The sequence below is a fragment of the Stegostoma tigrinum genome, chromosome 22 (genome assembly GCF_030684315.1).
Source record: "Stegostoma tigrinum isolate sSteTig4 chromosome 22, sSteTig4.hap1, whole genome shotgun sequence".
In the NCBI taxonomy this organism is placed as follows: domain Eukaryota; kingdom Metazoa; phylum Chordata; class Chondrichthyes; order Orectolobiformes; family Stegostomatidae; genus Stegostoma; species Stegostoma tigrinum.
This window is the reverse complement of record NC_081375.1, coordinates 28,643,760-28,662,403: the sequence shown is the minus strand read 5'-3', so window position 1 is coordinate 28,662,403 and position 18,644 is coordinate 28,643,760. Positions and strand designations below refer to the sequence as shown.

Genomic DNA, 18,644 nt, shown 5'->3' with positions numbered 1-18,644 from the left:
GAATTTGTCTTGAATTTATATAAAGCCAATAGGATTTTGTCGCAGTAATGATGCTTCTACAGAAAATTAATATATTCTAAAATTCCAAGCAAGTTCTATTGACTGCCATCTGAACTTCAAGAAGTCAGGGGGAGAAGAGCTCAAGAGCTCCTTCTCCCTCATCAGAATGACAAACAGTAGAGTTTTTGTGAGCTTGAATCAGGCAGGTGATAATTGTTTCTAACTGCCCCAAGCCAATAATGTGCCTTCTCACTCACCTTGTTTTTCCATTGGTTTTGAATACATAGAAAGGCCATAAGATCACAAAGTAGGGGTTCTCTACTCTGCTAGCATCAGATCATAACAAACAGGAAGACAAATTTAAGATAATGAGGGAACTGTTTACACCGTACATATAGAATGACCATTTGGGTACCATTGGGCTGAAGAATTACTTTGTTAATTTGCTCTGTCTTCCCATCAGCCCTCTCCTACCAATGATGCCTTTTCTTTCCAGTGATAATTCATTCACCTGTTCCGTCTACCCTCCTTAACCATCATCTACTCTCCTTAACCATCACCACCATCCTGTGGGGGTCCCAGAGAACTTCTCAGCTCCCTCACTCAGTGTCCGCCATCACTGTTGCAACCTGTTGCTGGAGCACCTGTTACATTGCACAGTTCATCAGGGCCAGAGGGAAGACAGCGCCATTGGATATCATCTCAAGATCAATAAAAAGTTTAACAATGTCACAAGATCATCATCAATACTCAGATTCATCCAAATTCTGCGAAAGAGAAATGGACAACATGTTGGTGTGGTAATCTTTGTGACAGACTCAAAGGCCAAGGGAGTCCTAGAACAAGCATCCTCAAAAATGTCAATTGTATATTGTTTGACCATTTGCAAAACCAAACCAAATTCAACTCATTTATTTAAATATCATGAAAAGATATACCAGGAGACTTCCAAACTAATACTGTGCTACACACTGCTAATTGAGAACTGAGACTTCCTACTGTGTGGAAGCAGGCCATTTGGCCCATCGAGTCCACACCAAGGCTCCAAAAAGCATCTTGCACCACCCCACCATGCTATCCTGATAATCCTTCATTTTCCATGGCTAATCCACCCAGTCTGCATTTCCGGGGCACTATGCACAAATTAGCATGGCCAATTCACCTAACCTGCACATCTTTGGACTGAAAACCATGCTTAAACTTAAGAACTTAAAACCGTGCTTATATAAAAATGCTTCTTGAAGTGACATGCAAGGTTATATTCCAATTTATGTGCAATTCATGGAAGAAAGTGGTGGAACAGAGTATTGCATGGAGATCTGGAGCCAGTGGAAACAAGGTTGTGTAGTCAGTAGGAAATTCATGGGAAATAAACTTTGGAACCAGGTCATAAGGTGTGTGATCTTGATCTTAGTCGATACAATAGAACCCAAAGTTTTCTGTGGTAGCAGCATGGGAAGCAACGTAAGGAGCAGATTCTTGAGCAAGACAAAAGGAGCAGTAGAGTTCAGTCTGTATGGTTGAGATACTGAGACGATCCCTAGTGAACTAGAACAGGATGGATCCAGGATGACTGGATAACAGAAGGAAACTGAAAACACAGAAAAATAAATGCACTGTTCTGTGGAACATACATGGCGAAAGATAGGATGTATGAGAGGTAAAAGTTTTAAATCTTACGCAGTATGTGATAGGCTAAAGGTCTCCCAAATTAGGTGGATCGTGACGAATGCTTTCATCTGCAATAAGGGGCTCTATTATTTATATCAGATCATTGGTTCTGAGTGGTACAGTACTTTGATTACTTTTTTTTAAAGCTTGCAGTGTTTTTTTTCTGTCACAACACACTTTTAAAAATTATGGTTTGCAGAATTGCCCTGATAATTTCATTATGCAAAACGAAGATTCCCTTGGCAGGTTTGACAGCACAACATTTGCTGACACATTGTATGTCAGCACCCACGGAACGACTGGAGTCAAATTGCTGCTTTAATTCATTTGAGTTCTTTCCAAAGGCCTGCTATAGTTACAATTAACCCTTCACAAACTGTGATTTTGCCTTTCCAAATCATTCCTCTGTCCTGTAACATATAGACTTTTAATTTATACACCATCATGCCAATTATGAGGTAGAATTAGCTGACTTTCTCTGATTTTGCTCTTAGAAAGTCAAATTAAAACAATTTTCTGTCTGATTGCATCAGTGATCGTAGAATAATTACAGAATAGAAGGGAAGGTAGGCCATTCAACCTCCCAAACCTGATCTGGCTTCCAAAAAGAGTAATTTAGTTCACACTTCAACCTTGTCCTTTCTTCATTGCCCTGCAAATTTCTTCTCTTCATGATTTCATTCAACTCTTGTTTTTTTTCAAAGCCACAATTGAATCTGTTCCAAACAACCTTCCAGGCAATACATTCCAAAGCCCATACTATTTTACCGCATCCCATCTTGGGCCCTCATCTAGACCTCAACTCTTCTGCCAACTGTCACAGTTTCTTCCCTATCTAGTTTCACAAAACAGAAGACCTTCATTACTTGCATTCTCTTCTCCAAGGAGTACATTCGCAGCTTCATCAATCTGTTCCTGTAACTGAAGTAGTTTATCCTTGGAACTATTCTGAAATCTTTTCTGTGCCTTCTCTCAGGTCATTGCATCCATCCTAAAGTGTGATGTCCAAAATTTGGACGCAGTATTCCAGTTGAGGTGGAGCTAATGTTTTATGAAACTGTCATACTTTTCTTGATTTTGCGCCCTATGCAATTTTTTCGAAAGCCCGGAAATCCCTTAAGTGTTATTATTAACCAGACTGGCAAAGCAGGTTGAAAGGTAATATGGTCTATCATTGCTCCTACTGAGCTTTTAAGAAGAATAATAAAAATGAAGGGGGACAAGAAGTGCTAGAAGTAGGGAACCAAGGGGAGGGGATGGAATAGAGAAAATGACCCAGACAGGCAAGAGGTAAGTCAAGAAATTGTGACAGGAAGACCCAGGGTGAGAGAGAAAGCAGGAGAGTACTCCATTGGTTGAATGTTCAGAATGGAGACAGAGTGCAGAAGAAATATCATTTAATTCTAACTCATTCAGAGAGTGTTGGATAGGACAATGGAGAGGAAGTTTTACACCATGTTTATTTTCTGAATTAACTGTCTTGGGAGTGTTTGGGTTATTTTGCTGTGGACTAGCTGTATTGGGCTATGAATACTGAACACAGCATGGTTCAATACACAGCAAGATTGAAGGGGGCTGGGGTAGTGGGTGAGTGACTGAAAGGCCACATGGTGTAAGTTGGAGCTGATGGATCCAGGAGGGCAGGGAATTTAAGAGCTATCAGGGTGTGTCCACTCATGGGGGATAATCCTGAGGATTGGGGGTGTGGTGAGAGAGTCAGATCAGGTGAGTAAGAGGCAGGGAGGTTGGATCATTGGAGATTAGGAGAGTTGGAATGGGAGGTGGGTGGGTAGTCAGTTTTAAATTGGTGTCCATGGCGTTTCAGGTCCAGAGGGTTTGTGGGTCAGATCATAATCATGGGACGGCCAAGTTGGGTTTGGGTCTTGTGCAAAGAGAGAATAAATGGTTACCAGATGAGGGAGGATTAGATATAATATCCCATGATTTCAAATAGCCTGTCAATACACAAGTCAGGATCATTCATGTTGCTTGGTTCACTTGGGTATGGTGGTGGGGGCCCATCATTGCTTCTGCAACTATACCTCAGCAAATATGTACTTTTTTGCTATTTAAACAGTTAAGGCTACACACATGTGCTGGCTAATTTTATTTTAATTATAGGAGTTATTAGACTAGGTCTACCAATAAACTTGTAATTGATGTTAAATATCTAAAAGAAACTAAGAACTGTTTGGGAAATCTAGGCATAAGCATCCTTATCAGGGTTTTAATCTTACATTCCACAATTCCAACAATACAGAGTACTTGTTTCCCAGTTGGGTTTGGGTCCAGAACAGAGGAGAATTGAGTTTGGAATGCTGGGGGAGAGCGAGGTCACAGCAGGAGTAGTGAGTCAGGGGGAGAGAAGTCAGAAGGAATGGTGGGGCGAGTGAGGTAGGGGCCAGAGTGATGGGAGGGAGTGAGGTCAGGGCAGGAGTGGTGGGTGGGTGGGGTGAGTAAGATCGGGGCTGATGTGGAGTGATGGGGGTGTGGGATGAGCAGAAGGGGAGGAGTGATGGGCTGAGTTTTGTAGTCAGCCAGGAGTGAGAGCAGATTCTAACCCCTCTAATTTTCACTGGCTGTTCAGGCAAGTCCGTCAAATCCTGCTAAAGTCTCCCACTTGAACTCCGAGTTAACTCAAAGACTACCAAAAATTAGGCGGCACGGTGGCTCAGTGGTCAGCACTGCAGCCTCACAGCGCCAGGGACCTGGCTTCAATTCCATCCTCAGGTGACTGTCTGTGCGGAGTTTGTACATTCTCCCTGTGTCTGCGTGGGCTTCCTCCGGGTACTCCGGTTTCCTCCCACAATCCAAAGATGTGCAGGCTAGGTGTATTGGCCATGCTAAACTGCCTGTAGTGTTCATGGGTGTGTCAGTTATAGGTGGATGGGTCTGGGTGGGATGCTTCAAGGGGTGGTGTGGACTTGTTGGGCTGAAGGGTTTGTTTCCACACTGGAGGGAATCTATTCTAATCTAATAACCACCAACTGCCCAATGGAAGGTTCAGCTTCTCTGACATTTTATGTGTGGTCAGTGTGTGGAGACTTGCAAATGCTCTTGCTGTGCTTCTTCCAGATTCATCTGTTCTCTGACTATGTGGAGTCCAGGAAAATAAGAGAGGCGTGTAAAGGCAATTATAATTCACAATACATCGTCAGTCAAGAATGTGTTTTTAGTGCTAGTGCTAAAACTCTGATTTGCTCTGGGAATAGAAAGGAAAGAAAACCCTGTAGACGAACTATTACAGTGAATTACAGCACAGAAGCTCAGTTCAGCCAGTTCCAACAGAACCTTAGCCACCATGCCTTATCAGCATATTCTTCTAATCTTTTCTACTTGAAGTATTTTCTTTGCTTTCTCATCTCTGCTGATTTCTGAAATGACTTCATGTTGCCTCAAGTTTCTAGTCACTAAAGACTAAAAAAAATACTTTTTGGATTCATTACTAATTGTCTTACATGTAAGATTCCTAACTTTGGATTCCTGTTGCCCGGCCAAGCGAAGACACCATCTAGAAGTGTAAAGCAATGTGAGGTCACTAATGCCCACAGGTCCAGCAATTTCATAAAGGAGAAGGATAGGTTATAGTGTCAGGTGTGTAGACTCCTTGCCAAAGCTAGGTAAGGAAACTCCATTTTCAGACTGAGCAAAGTGAAAGCTGTGAATAACTCCAACAAAGACAGGCATTTCAAAGGCCAGTCAAGAAAACATGAACAGTGAAAAACTGAGGGATAATGTACAAAGACAATCTTAGCAGCCCAAGAAAAAGGCATTAAAAGAATAAAAAAACAAGTAATAGGAACTGTTGAGTAAGATTCTGAGAGAGCAAAGAAAAGATGCACTTAAAACACTCCCACATTGGAAAGAAGTTAAGTGAAGCTGGAGGCTAGGAATGGGTAATAAAACGGAAGATGATGTTTAGGGTCTGAAGTTGTTAAAATCAGTGTTCAGACCAAAGGAGTGCAAACAGCTATTGCAAAGGCTGAAATATTGTTCCTGAAGCCCGCATTGAACTTGTTTGTTGTAATGTACAAGATCAAAAGTATTGAGGACAGATTTGGAAAGGAATGGAAAATCGAAGGGGTGAGGCACAGAGAGGTCAACATCACACTTAGACACAGAACAGTGATGTTTGGCAATGCAGTCCCCAGTCCAGTTGAGTTATTCTTTTCTTCCTCTTTATCATGGGATGATGAAGACTATTTCAGCTCCAGTTAGTGCCCTGACTAAGGCGAGCTGACCTATCCCAGATCAGTGTCTAAACAATAAAGATTAACGGCACTAAAGGATGCCACTCAGTCTATTGTGTTAATTCCATCTGAAAAAGAATTTCAATCTCATTCCATTTTCAAGCTCTGAGTCCCTAACCCTTTGAAATACAATACTTTGGGGCCTAAACAGATGATTTTTAAATGTATTTAACATATCTGCTTCTACCAGTTTTTCTGGCAGTGAATTTCAGACACATTGCCTTCTTTGTGAAAGCATTACTCCTCAATTCCGTTTAATTCTTCAACCAACTGCATGTTTATTGTTATCTTTAGTTATTGACCCTTCTATTTAGTCAAGTTGGCAATCGCATTCACTAAGCACTTCGCAATTGTATACACTGCAATCAAATTTCCCCTTGGCCTCCTGTGTTCCAAAGAAAATATCACCAGCTAATCTAATCTTTCCTCGTAGCTGAAATTCTCCAACCCTGGAAAGTCCTATTATCCTCTTTCGTGCCAGTCTCATCCTTTCCATAATGTGGTGACCAGGCTATATACATAGTCGTCCAGCTGTAGTCTAACAGATATTTTATACCGTTCCACCATAATCTGAAACATTTATTATTGTTTGAATGCATATTCATCCACCAGATTACAGATCATCAAACAAATCATATGGAAATCATTGAAATGAATTTTTTTTAAATGTTATTAATATGTGCTGCTAGAGTGCATTTTCCTTTTCTGAAGGAGCTCAGTGCAGACATGCCACATATATGGGTAATTAAAAGATGTGAACTGAACTTGAGAGTTCAGTGTTGTAACTATTCATTCTACAGCTAAAAAAAATTAAGCAATAAGGATATAATAACATAAGCATCAACAAGCAATGATTCCCCAGTATCATAACAAGATATTGTAATAAATATCATTTAAATAGGAGTTGATCATCTTCCTGTTGTACAACAATGTTCTCCCTTTTTTGTTAATGCACATGAATGAAATAAACATTTCATACAAAAAGAGACATTTTTGTGAAATATAATCTCCACACTATTTCAGAGTAGGCCATATTTTTTTATGATGGATATTACAGAGCAATCAGATCATTGGTTAAGACGAGGAGGACAAACAGGAGGCTGGAAGAGCACAGCAAACCAGGCAGCATCTGGAGGAAAAAAATAGTCAACGTTTCAGGTATTTGTAGAAAGGTAATGTCCAAAATGTTGATTTCTCCTTTCCTCTGGGTGTTGTCTGGCTTGCAGTGTTTTTTTCCAGCCTCCTGTTTGTATTTAAGCATTTGCAGTTTCTTTTGTCTCTAACTAGTTAAGACAATACTTCTAACGCTGTGTCTTATCAGATCTGTTCCAGATCTATCAACAAACACTAGATTTACAAAATCATCCAAACTGTTCAAAAAGAGAGAACTGTGAAATTTAGATTCCCCAATAATACCATAAGGACAGATGTCAATTGTTGTTTGTGCTTTGAACACTTTGAATAGTTGCTGTATTAAAAACGCTTTACCCAAGAACTCTTGTTGATGAGGTGGACAAAGGGTTACAGAATTTGTTTTGCAGTTTAACTTGATTTTTTTAACAAGATATTCCTTATAAAAAGCGCCATGACAACTTTTCCCAAATTCCCACACTGTTTACTCTCTATCCAGCTCTATTCATCTGAGAAAGGATATGACACACAATGTGTCTGAGCTAGGTCAGCAGAATCTCCTTCCTCTCCAATGCAAGGCTGGCTGTCTTGCATGTATGTGGATCATTGGGTCGTAGAGCTGTGCAGCACAGAAACAGACCTATTAATCCAACTCGTCCATGCCTACCAGATATCCTAAGCTGATCTTGTCCCATTTGCCAGCATTTAGCCCATATTTCTCTAAACGCTTCCTTTCATGTACCCATCCAGATGCCTTTTAACTGTTGTAATTGTACCCGCCTCCACCACTTCCTCTGGCAGCTCATTCCATACACACACCACTGTTTGTTTGAAAAAGTTGCCCGTCAGAATCCTTGTAAATCTTTTCCCCTCTCATTTAAAACAATGCTGATTAGGACTCTCTTATCCTGGGGAAAAGACCTTGGCTGTTCGCCCTTTCCATGTCCCTCATGATTTTATAAACCTCTATAAGGTCACCTCTCAGCATCTAACACTCCAAGGGAAAATACCCCAGCTTTTCAGCCTGTCCCGATAGCTCAAACCCTCCAATCACAGCAACGTCCCTACCAATCACAGATACCTCCCCACCTATACTCACCTTTACAGGCTCCATCCCCACCCCTTTAACTTGTCTGTCTCCTCTCCACCTATCTTCTCCTCTATCCACCTTCAATCCGCCTCACACTCTCTCCCTGTTTATTTCAGAACCCTCTCCCCACCCCCCTTTCCTAATGAAGGGTCTAGGCCTGAAACGTAAACTTTTGTGCTCCTAAGATGCTGCTTGGCCTGCTGTGTTCATCCAGCTCCACACTTTATTAACCAATGTCCTGTACAGCCGTAACATGATGTCCCAACCTCTACACTCAATGCACTGACCAGTGAAGGCAAACATACCAAACATCACCTTCACCAACCTGTCCACTGCAACACCATTGTCAAGGGACTATGCACTTACACTCCTATGTGCCTTTTTTTGGCAAAATTCCTCAAGGCCCAACCATTAACTGTATAAGTCTTGGCGTGATTTGCCTTAACAAAATATAACACCTCACACTTAACTAAAGTAAACTCCATCTGGCATTCCTTGCCCGTTGGCCCATCTGATTGGGGTCACATTGAGCTCTGAGATAATCTTGTACCCTGTTCACCATGCCACTGGCTTCGGTGTAATCTGCACCCTTACTAACCATGCCTCCTATATTCTCATCCAAATCATTTATATACATGACGGAAAGCAAGGAACCCAATTCCGATCCTTGCGGCACATCACTGGTCAATCTTTATATGCTTTCATATTTCTTTGCCGAGTTACATACTATAAACATAAATCACTGAAATCATTGAACACTTTTTTACTCTGTTAAATACAATTAGTATGCAATAGACACTTGAATTATTGTAATCTATTAATATCCATTAGTTTTTAGATTAGTTAGTAGCACTCCTCTCTTTCAATCAGTAACTCGGTCAGAATTGGTTTCAAATCACATTGCAGATTTAAATATTTAATCCTACATTAGCACAGTGTGGAGTGTTATATTTGTGAATATAACAAAGGAATACGATATTTGTGAATATAGCTGAAGGAGTGCTATATTTTTTGGAGGAGTTGTGTTTCAGAAGAGCCATTGAACGAAGTTCAGAAAGATACTCCCACATTATTTGCAGAAGTGTATGAAATTGTTTTCTGGAATTTTGACAACAGCACAATCAAAAATAACTTTGGCCAATCACTTACTATGTTGTCTGTGGGACCAATGCACACATTGGTTCTACATTTGTCTACATAACAATGGTGACAGCATTTCAAAAGAAATTCAGCAGTGGTGAATTATTTCTGCATGTCTTGATGGTATGAAATGGCTGTTTTAGAAATTCAAGCTGTTTTTTTATTTATACGTTCAACAGCTTCAACTGCCAATCAGCAATCTGCAGTAGATATGACATTTGGTACAGTCATTGCTCTATGTGCAGATGGAAAAATACTTAAAGAGTAGAAAATTCCATAGCCCACAGTTTATTTGGAAATGGCTGCAATCATTGTATTTAGAATACCCTAACATTATAGCTGTGTCTTATTTAAAAGATATTTATGAACTAGAAATGCATGAGGCAGATCATTTTGATGGGGTCACTGCAAGTTGATCGTTGTTCTTGGATCAATGTATAATGAAAAGCAGTCATGTCGAACATGGTTTCCATTCTTCTGGAAAGTAAAAAGCAAGGTAAACCTTTTAGAGTAACAATTCTTAGCTGCTGTATTACTTGTATGAGGGCAGGTAACACTTGAACTAATAAATAGAACTGCTTGTAATATTCTGAAGTCAACTCCAGAATATCAGTTACTTTTCTTTCTGAATTTGTACCTTGCTTTCAGATTTAGCATTGCATATTGTGTTGAATCCCAGCTGCATCATCAATTTTCAAGATTTTGCAACAACTTTAAACTAAAATCAAACTTTCTTATTTCCTGACTGTTAAACAGACAAAGTAGCAAAGGTGGACATTTGATATTGTTCGCAAGAAACATGCTTGTTAAAATTTAAGGAAGCATTTTTTTAGCTGATTACTGCTTTAAAAATGGCCCTCTGTGATAGGACCCACAACAATTTTCTGTGTTTTGCCACTCTATTTACAAGTTAAGTCCTCGAAAATGTGCTTTCCAGAGGCTTTTAGAGAGAGTGGGAGTATTATGGGACAATCTGGCTGCGGAACAGGTTGGTACTATACAAGGATTCATCTTTAAATTCTGTAGATAATCATTTACCCAGCTTAAGGTGTGCAATAGATTCATTACTGTCCGTGCAAAAAAAATAGTGTATTTCCAATGACAGAAGTCTTCCATATCTCTTGGTAGCAAACACATGAGTAATTTTGTGGAAACTTTGGAAAGAGATTTCAGTCTACCACTTTAAGTGAGGAATATCTTAAAGGCAAAGGAGGTAATGGGAAAATATGGTGGAGTAAATTTTACTTCTTTAATGTTCAACAAGTTTACATGTTAGAATTGTAAGACATTCGTTCAGAATTTTCAATAAGCATAAGCATTTGAACTAATTTTTTCTCAGTTACAGGCTGTTACTGAGATGACAAATTGCATATTTTATTTGCATATGGTTGTCTAAACCTGTGCAGGTCATGTTCAACATGACTCCAGCCTTGAAGCACTGATGGGATAAAGTTACATTTCTTTTTATGTTTTTTCTCTCAGTCAGAAATGGCACTCAGCTTCTGGAAGAAATTTCATTTCATTATCAAAATATGATTATAACAAGTTATTCTAAATACAATTCATATTGTAATATATTTCTATCTAAAACTATGCCTAAGCTATTTGCAAATTATTCAGTGAATACTTGGAAATTTTGCATTGTTGTCAAATGACAGTCTACTTCACTAATGAACATCAATACAAAGACAAACAAGTGCCCATCACCTACTACCAAGAATGTAGCATAATGGCATGGTGCGAATATCACAACTTGCTGACTTTGGACATTTAGAATTTTGTCATTTTTCCAGTTTATATGCCCATTGCCCACTGACTGGGCCACTGGTAAAAAATAAATAAAAATAGATATCGCTGGAGAAACTTAGCAGGTCGAGCAGCATCTATGAGAGAAAAACAGAGTTAGCATATCGTGACGGATATGACATTTTTTTCAGAACTGTTCTGACATCCAAGAATTAGAGAGGCACCTACTCTGTCACTCACATTGATCTCTGGCTCCAACAGGCCATTATTAAGATGATGGGGATAAAAATACACACTATGCACCATCAGCAAAAATAATATATATAGCCTGCTGAACCCAAGAAAACTTTCAATGCAATAATTCTTGAAAATAACTACTTCTATAGAGGTAAGGGCTGTTGGTAGCGTAGTTTCTTTTACTATTAGTCATCCAGATACCTTGACTGATGAAACTTCAAATCCCATGATGGCAGTTGGGGAATTTAATTATAATCCGAAATAAAAAGTTTTCAATTGATTAAATCTGAATAAAATGCTGGTGTTAAGAATGGTGACCACCAAAATTATTGGATTGTCATAATCTGTTCACTTAATGATCACTGATGTCTTTGGTAAATAAGTTTTCCTTCCTCATCTGGTTATGCCTGAGTGCCTCTGGAACCCCAGAAATGTCAATGATTTTTAACTCTCTGAAGTAACTAATGAGGAAGTCTGGAGTTCTATATCCAGTTCTGGTTGCTCTCTTAAAAGAAAGATATTATTAAGCTAGAGGGGGCTCACAAGAGATTTTCCATGATGTTGCCTGGTACGGAAGGTTTACTTACCGAGAAAAGCTGGAACTTTTTTTAACTGGAGTGTAGGAGGTTGAGAGGTGATCTTATAGAGGTTTGCAAAATCATAGGGAGTGTAGATAAGGTTAATACTATCAGAGATAGTAGGAACTGCAGCTGCTGGAGAATCTGACATAACAAGGTGTAGAGCTGGATGAACACAGCAGGCCAAGCAGCATCAGAGGAGCAGGAAGGCTGACGTTTCGGGCCCAGATCCTATTTCTGAAGAAGGGTCAAAACCCGAAATGTCAGCCTTCCTGCTCCTCTGATGCTGCTTGGCCTGCTGTGTTCATCCAGCTCTACGCCTTGTTATCTCAGGCTAATAGTAGGTGTCTTTTTCCTGGGATGAGGTGTTTCAAGATGAGGGGGCATGTTTTTAAGGTGAGAAGAGAGACATTTTAAAAAGAGACCAAGGCCAAGATTTTTTTTTACAAAGAGTGTGGTTTGCATGTGGAATGAACTTCCTGAGGAAGTGGTGGATGTGTGTACCGCTACAACATTTAAAGGACACTTGGATAAGTACATAAATAGGAAAGGTTTGGAGGGATGTCAGCCAGGATCAAATTGATGGGACTAGTTTAGTTTGGCATTATGGTATAACATGCTGGAAATCAAGCCCCACTATTCCCAGAGTCATGACACAAGTTTAAAAATTTTCAGAATTCAGCAATTCCATTGCATTTCTAAATCACATTGACAGAAAACAATGAACCAGGTTTCTGTACTTAACAAGAATTATGCTTTATTAGCATTGAATAGACTACACCTACTGTGAAACATTTATGAATCAGCAGCTGTGTAAGCAATACTTACAATGAGTGCCAGGTTATTTGATTTCAAAAAGCGCTGTTTTCAAACAGTTATTTTCCCATGTCAATGAAAAATACAGCAAAATGAAAAAACATGGGTCTTTACAATAAGTAACAACTAATGAGATGACGGATGTTTTATCCAGCATCATTTTCGTTGAGTTATATCAATTTATCGCTTTATACGTGTGTTTAGAGTATAATGTTCATTCAGATTTTGAATTAGATTTTGTTGTCATGTGTACTCAAGTGCAGATCTACATGAGTGTGGTGAAAAGTGTACAATGTCACCATCCCCAGCACCATCTTAGGGACAAAACAAAATCTCAAGTACAAACAAAATCTGAAGACTGAAGATATGCATCAAGTGTAGCATGTTAAAGCCTACAGATGTTTATTGTGTTGAGTGGTGATTATGGAGTCTGTAGATGTACACTGAGCAAGGTGTTGATTGAAGGCTTCCACATGTCCTCTGGGTATGATATTGATTGCAAGCCTGTGCGTGTAGCCTGGGCATAGCTGTGGGTGTCATATTGATTGAGAAGCCTGCAACTGTACACTGAGCTTGGCATTGATCAGGTGCCTATGGATCTGCACAAAGTTATGGGAGTGAAGAATAAAATACATCAAACAGCACTACCTCAATCATGCTGGGTGGCCAGTTATTTTGGCAGTGCAGTTACTGACGATCTGCTCTCCTCTGCAATTCAGAAATACATTCTTTTTTTTCTGTTTTGTTCAAATGCGCATCTCATTTTCAAACAAGCCAAATTGTCTTGTACCTGGAGTACATTTCACCAATCGCAAATGTGCTTAAACTGTTTAATGGCACAAGTCGACCAACCCAAAGAAGCTGACCAGTGAGTACAGTAGCTTCAGTAAACACCGTGATGTGAACTGGATTCTTTGGTTGTGCCAGCTATGTTAATACAAGCTCTTACACAACAACTAACCAACTCCAGAATGCAGATGGTTCCTGATGGAGGCAGAACAGCTAAGATCGGGCATTCTACCAGCTTCATTCTTTTATTTTCTGCAAGTTTCCACCTCTGCAAGTTCAAGATAAAATCTAAATGTAACCAGTTGTCAGTGAAATATACAATAGGAGCATGAAAGACTGTTCCACAATCCAGACACAAATACCCACGACTGGAATAAGTGGGAAGGCACATGGCCATTTAATTAAGGAGGAAGGTTTTCGTAAAGTGCTTGTCCCTTTGCTGACTCTTTCTCCACCCCCACCCAATGAAGTCAAGAGTAGGGAAGGCCAACAACCTTCTTGATAAAGTTAAAATATGGCTCTTAGGTGGCCTGTTAGTACCATTTGAGGCCTTCTGGATTGAGCTGTCACTTTTGGGTGATGGGTCTGTTGGCTCGCTCACGTTGGGAGGCCATTAGGTATACCAGAGTAGCATCACTGTGGTGTCAGAATGGCCGGTCCTCTGGATTCTGCACTGTGTACCCTACAGGTGAGGAGGATCACACACTAAGACACCCACTACCCTCCACAAAGACACCCCGTCTCCCTTGCAAAACCTCTGATGGGGCCCTGGCTGATTTGCCACAGTGAACATACTCCACTGTTCCGTGTCTTCCAATTTTGCTGATGATCTGAGACTTCCCACAGCACCAACAATAACCATCCCACTTGGTAGTGCTGCTAGAACAAGAGAGATGCCTGCTAAATAAATAGCTAGTGACATATGGAGGTAGGCCTTTTCCCTTCAAAATCAGACATTTAACTCTCTGTCTGATATATAACTCTGCTTCTAACAAATGGCTGTCATAGGTTTGGCAGCAGTTTCTGGGATGGCTGGCCAGGTCCGTTAAGGTCAGCCCTAAACATGGTAGCAGTGGCTACCCACAGACAAACACTGTATTTAAGTTTGGCCAAAGGAAATTGTTCTGAATTAGATATTGCTATGGTGCGTTCTGGAGTATCAGGCATGGTTTTGATTGCGATATCTATGCAGTGTTGCAGGCCAAAAAAAAACTAAACATGCTTTCCTCAAAATCAAGGTTGTTTACATTTAAAATTGACATGAATTCAGGTGCAGATCAACACCCTTCCCAGAACTGTGAATTTTTATCATTGTCCTTACAGTTGTTTGTTTGTGCTGGTTTCCATCAGCAATTTAAACTTAGTTGAGGACTTCTCTTCTTGGTGTTCTTTCATCAGTGAGTGCATCCTGTAAGATACAATATTGTTGATTAAACTGTTGAGCTTGTGGTGCTCCCTCAGCATGTGCCATTATCAGGTCTATTGCCCGCACAGTGCTTCTTTATAAACTGGTCTTTTTCTATAATGTGTGTTCTTAAATAACAGTTTGTTATTCCTCCATAGCTGCTAAACTATTAGCACAACATTGTGGGCTGTAAGCTGAAACTCTCATGACCTGTCACTAACTCCTCAGCAACTCAGAATTCGAGGGAAATATATGATTCGCCAATGTTTGCACAGCATGTGATTGGACATTTAAATGTTTCTAATGTAGCTGTTTTTGACTATCATTATCACATTTCAAAGAAAATATAAACTGTACAGAAGAAGTCACTTAGCTTGACTGAATTGATGTTTTTCTAGTGTTGTGATATAACTTGGTCAAACAACATAATGCCATTCAGGAATAACAATGTGTAGAGCTGGATGAACACAGCAGGCATCATAGGAACAGGAGAGCTATCTGCTTCTCTTAGCCTTCCTGCTCCTCTGATGCTGCTTGGCCTGCTGTGTTCATTCAGCTCTACACGTTGTTATCTCAGATTCTCCAGCATCTGCTGTTCCTACTATCTCTGAAACAATGCTATTCAGGAATTTGTCTCTAAAGAGGTCTGGTACAATGCCTAACAAGTCTTAAAGTATGAATTCATGAAAGGTCAGTTTGAAAGCACATTTTTTTATTTTGTTCCACCTACCTATTGGTCAGCAAACCATATTTTGTTTAAAATTGTGCAACAAATAAATGTTTGATGCAGTTTAGTAAAATTAATGTTTTTATTTGAAAGCATGTGCAGTTTGATTAAGCACTTTCATCAGTGAATACACAGAATTAGTACAGATATGCAAAGTTTCAATCTACTGAAGATGAATTTGTAGTAATGGCGTATAGCACATTGAGATAGTCCAAGTTTGATGCTGATTTGCGATTAAAAACATACGTTTCTCAGAGCTCTTATGCTTTGATGTAGTAAGGGTGATGTATAGCAGCTTATGGTAACATCTGCTCGAATGTGGGTTGCATTTCTTGATGGCGGCTGTAATCCAGCATCTTCTACAGCTGTTACATGTTGTCTGTATGATGCTTTTGGTTTTGCGGTATCAGTGTTGCTACTGTATTAGTTATTGACTGAATGTTGGCAATGATCTGGCACTGCACAGAGTTTATTGATCTCAGAGATCAGGGAATCCATATTACAGGATGTCTGTAAGGGATATTCTAGGAGTTCATTAAATCTTATTAAATTATAGCAGAATTAAACTGCATTTACCATAAAATCTCTTGACAATGCACCTGTATAGTTGAATGTTTTTTCTAATCCATTCTCATCCACATTTTAATATTGAAATGATGAATGTGAATTAGAATATATTCTGACAGTGAATGAATGTAATAACCACTGTTATGCTAGGGAAGCTGAAAAGTGTTTGCCTTTAATTCATCTTTCTAGTTGATTAATATAAAATATGTGCCTTAGATTCCTATTGTTTTAATATTTATCCTTAGCTATTCTGTTCAATTGCTAAGCCTCTCTGGTACTTTCCAATAACCTTACAAGACCACACCAGTATACAGTACAAGGTTCACTTCATACCCAGTTCTTTAACAAGGTTCATTGTTTGACCGTGACAAAACTAACTCAGTTGCAATTCTTGCTCAGAAGTGAAACTTATATAACAGAGTGACTCAAAAATAGGATTTAGACCTTAGCATCTCTTGTGGCTTATGACATTGAAGTGACCCTTTTGTGTTCTTGTCTGTAATCACTGACCATGGAAGTGTTGGCTTTGGACCATCCATTCAGACTATTTCAACGTTAAGTCTTGAATGAAATTTAAGTGGAAATGTGATCATCAATCTCTGAGGGACAATACTTTTACAGATGTTTGAAATATATTATTTATACATTAATATATAATTTTGATTTGCACACCAACGACCCAAGTAAAATAAATCCTTGCCTTCTGCATTTATTATTCACGGGAATTTATTGTTTTACGAACCACCGCAGCAATATTTTCATAATATCCGGAATGAGTTGAGTCATCATATTTAAATCTAGTAACTGTTCTGTAATTTCAACTGAATAAAAGCAATTTCAGCACCAAAGCAATAAAAAGTGCGAATGGCTTTTAAATTTGGAGATGTAATGTCTAAAGTTATTTATTAATATTTTTCATTGAAACAGAACAGTTTTCTTTTCATAAAACGACTTTGAAAGATTTGGAGAATACCACATAATGTGAAGCTAATATGGTGTATTAACATGTATTTTGTGCATGCTTGACACTTTCTTGTGGGAAATTTGATGTCAAGATATGAAGGCTAGCTACTTAATGCTAGCCATGTTCCATTTTCAAGGTGCTCCTTCAGTAACAGACCATGAGGAAACTGACAGTATCCTTATTGTGTGAGCCTTCCACAATTGAGGTTGCTCACATCAGCTAAAGGTGAGATGGGTCTTCTTCAGGATTGCACCCCATCTGTTGTTCCATCATAGACACCCCACTTACCTGGATAAGTGTGGCTGCAACAGAACCTCAACACCATCCAGCCAAAGCAGACCACTTGATTGACAACCCAACCACAACCTTCAAAATTGATTCCCACCACCAGCAACCATAGCGCCGGAACCGTATATCGTGTTGAACTGCAGCTTAACAAGGCTTCTTCAGCAGCACCTTCTAAACCTGTGATCTCTATCACCGAGAAGGGCAAGGCTCAGCTACCTGAGAGCACCACCGCTTGCAGGGTTTCCCTCCAAATCACACACCATCCTGATTTGAAATGAATTTTTTTTTCACCAAATAGCTGATCAGAAACCTGGAACTACCTTCCTAATGACACTGTGGGTGTACCTACCTGATGTGGACTGCAGTGAATCAAGAAGGCAGCTCACCAGTTCCTTCAGGATGCGCAAAACCTGCTGGCCCAGCCAGCTCTGTCCACATTCCATGAAGAGCCATCAAATATCAGAAGGATGTTCTGGCTATGGAGGGAGTGCAGCGAAGATTTACCCGACTAATTCCCAGGATGGCAGGGCTGACTTATGAAGAGAGGCTGAACTGGTTCGGAGTTTAGAAGAATAAGAGGGTAACCTTACTGAAACCTGTAAAATTCTAACAGGACTAGACATGGTAAGTACTGGAAGGCTGCTGCTAGTGACCAGGGTGTCCTGAACCAAGGATCAGGCCGTAAGGATATAGGGTTGACCATTTAGAACTGAGATGAAGAGAAATTTCTTCAACTATAGAGTGATGAGCCTTTGGAACTGTCCACCACAGAAAGTGGTTGAGGCTAAAGAATAGAATGTTTGCAAGAAAGAGTTAGATTTAGTTCTTAGGGTTAAAGGGATTAAAAGGTGTGAGGAGAAAATGGGAGCAGTATATTGAGTTGTTTGGTTAGTTAGTTGTGATCGTATTGAATGGCAGAGCGGTCTCAAAAGGCTCACATGCCTACTCCTCTTGATTTCTTTTTATGTTTCTGTATAGTTTGTGCAAAGGTCACTCCCTTCAGTTGTGTCATAGACTAATAATCACTAAGAATCCAAACAATAATGTGTGTACCGATAAAGGTACGCCGTCTGCTACATAGACCCAATGCACTGAGATTTAACAATACAGAGTCTCCAATCTGGCACGTCAAAAAACACTTAATAATTCCGTACTTTCACAGACAAAAGTTCTGAGGAAGGTCACCAGACCCAAAACATTTTTCTTCACAGATGCTGCCAGACCTGCTGAAGCTTTTCTAGCAAC

General features: G+C 39.7%; 1 protein-coding gene across 1 annotated transcript in view; it reads left to right on the top strand.

Annotated features, from left to right (window-relative positions):
• The first annotated feature begins 7,073 nt into the window (after nucleotides 1–7,073).
• Nucleotides 7,074–18,644, top strand: part of rbfox3a (RNA binding fox-1 homolog 3a) — a 509,932-nt gene continuing 498,361 nt past the window's right edge. Inside the window, exon 1 of the mRNA XM_059653730.1 lies at nucleotides 7,074–7,093. The gene's annotated coding sequence lies outside the window, so the exon portion shown is untranslated. The remainder of the gene's footprint in view (nucleotides 7,094–18,644) is intronic.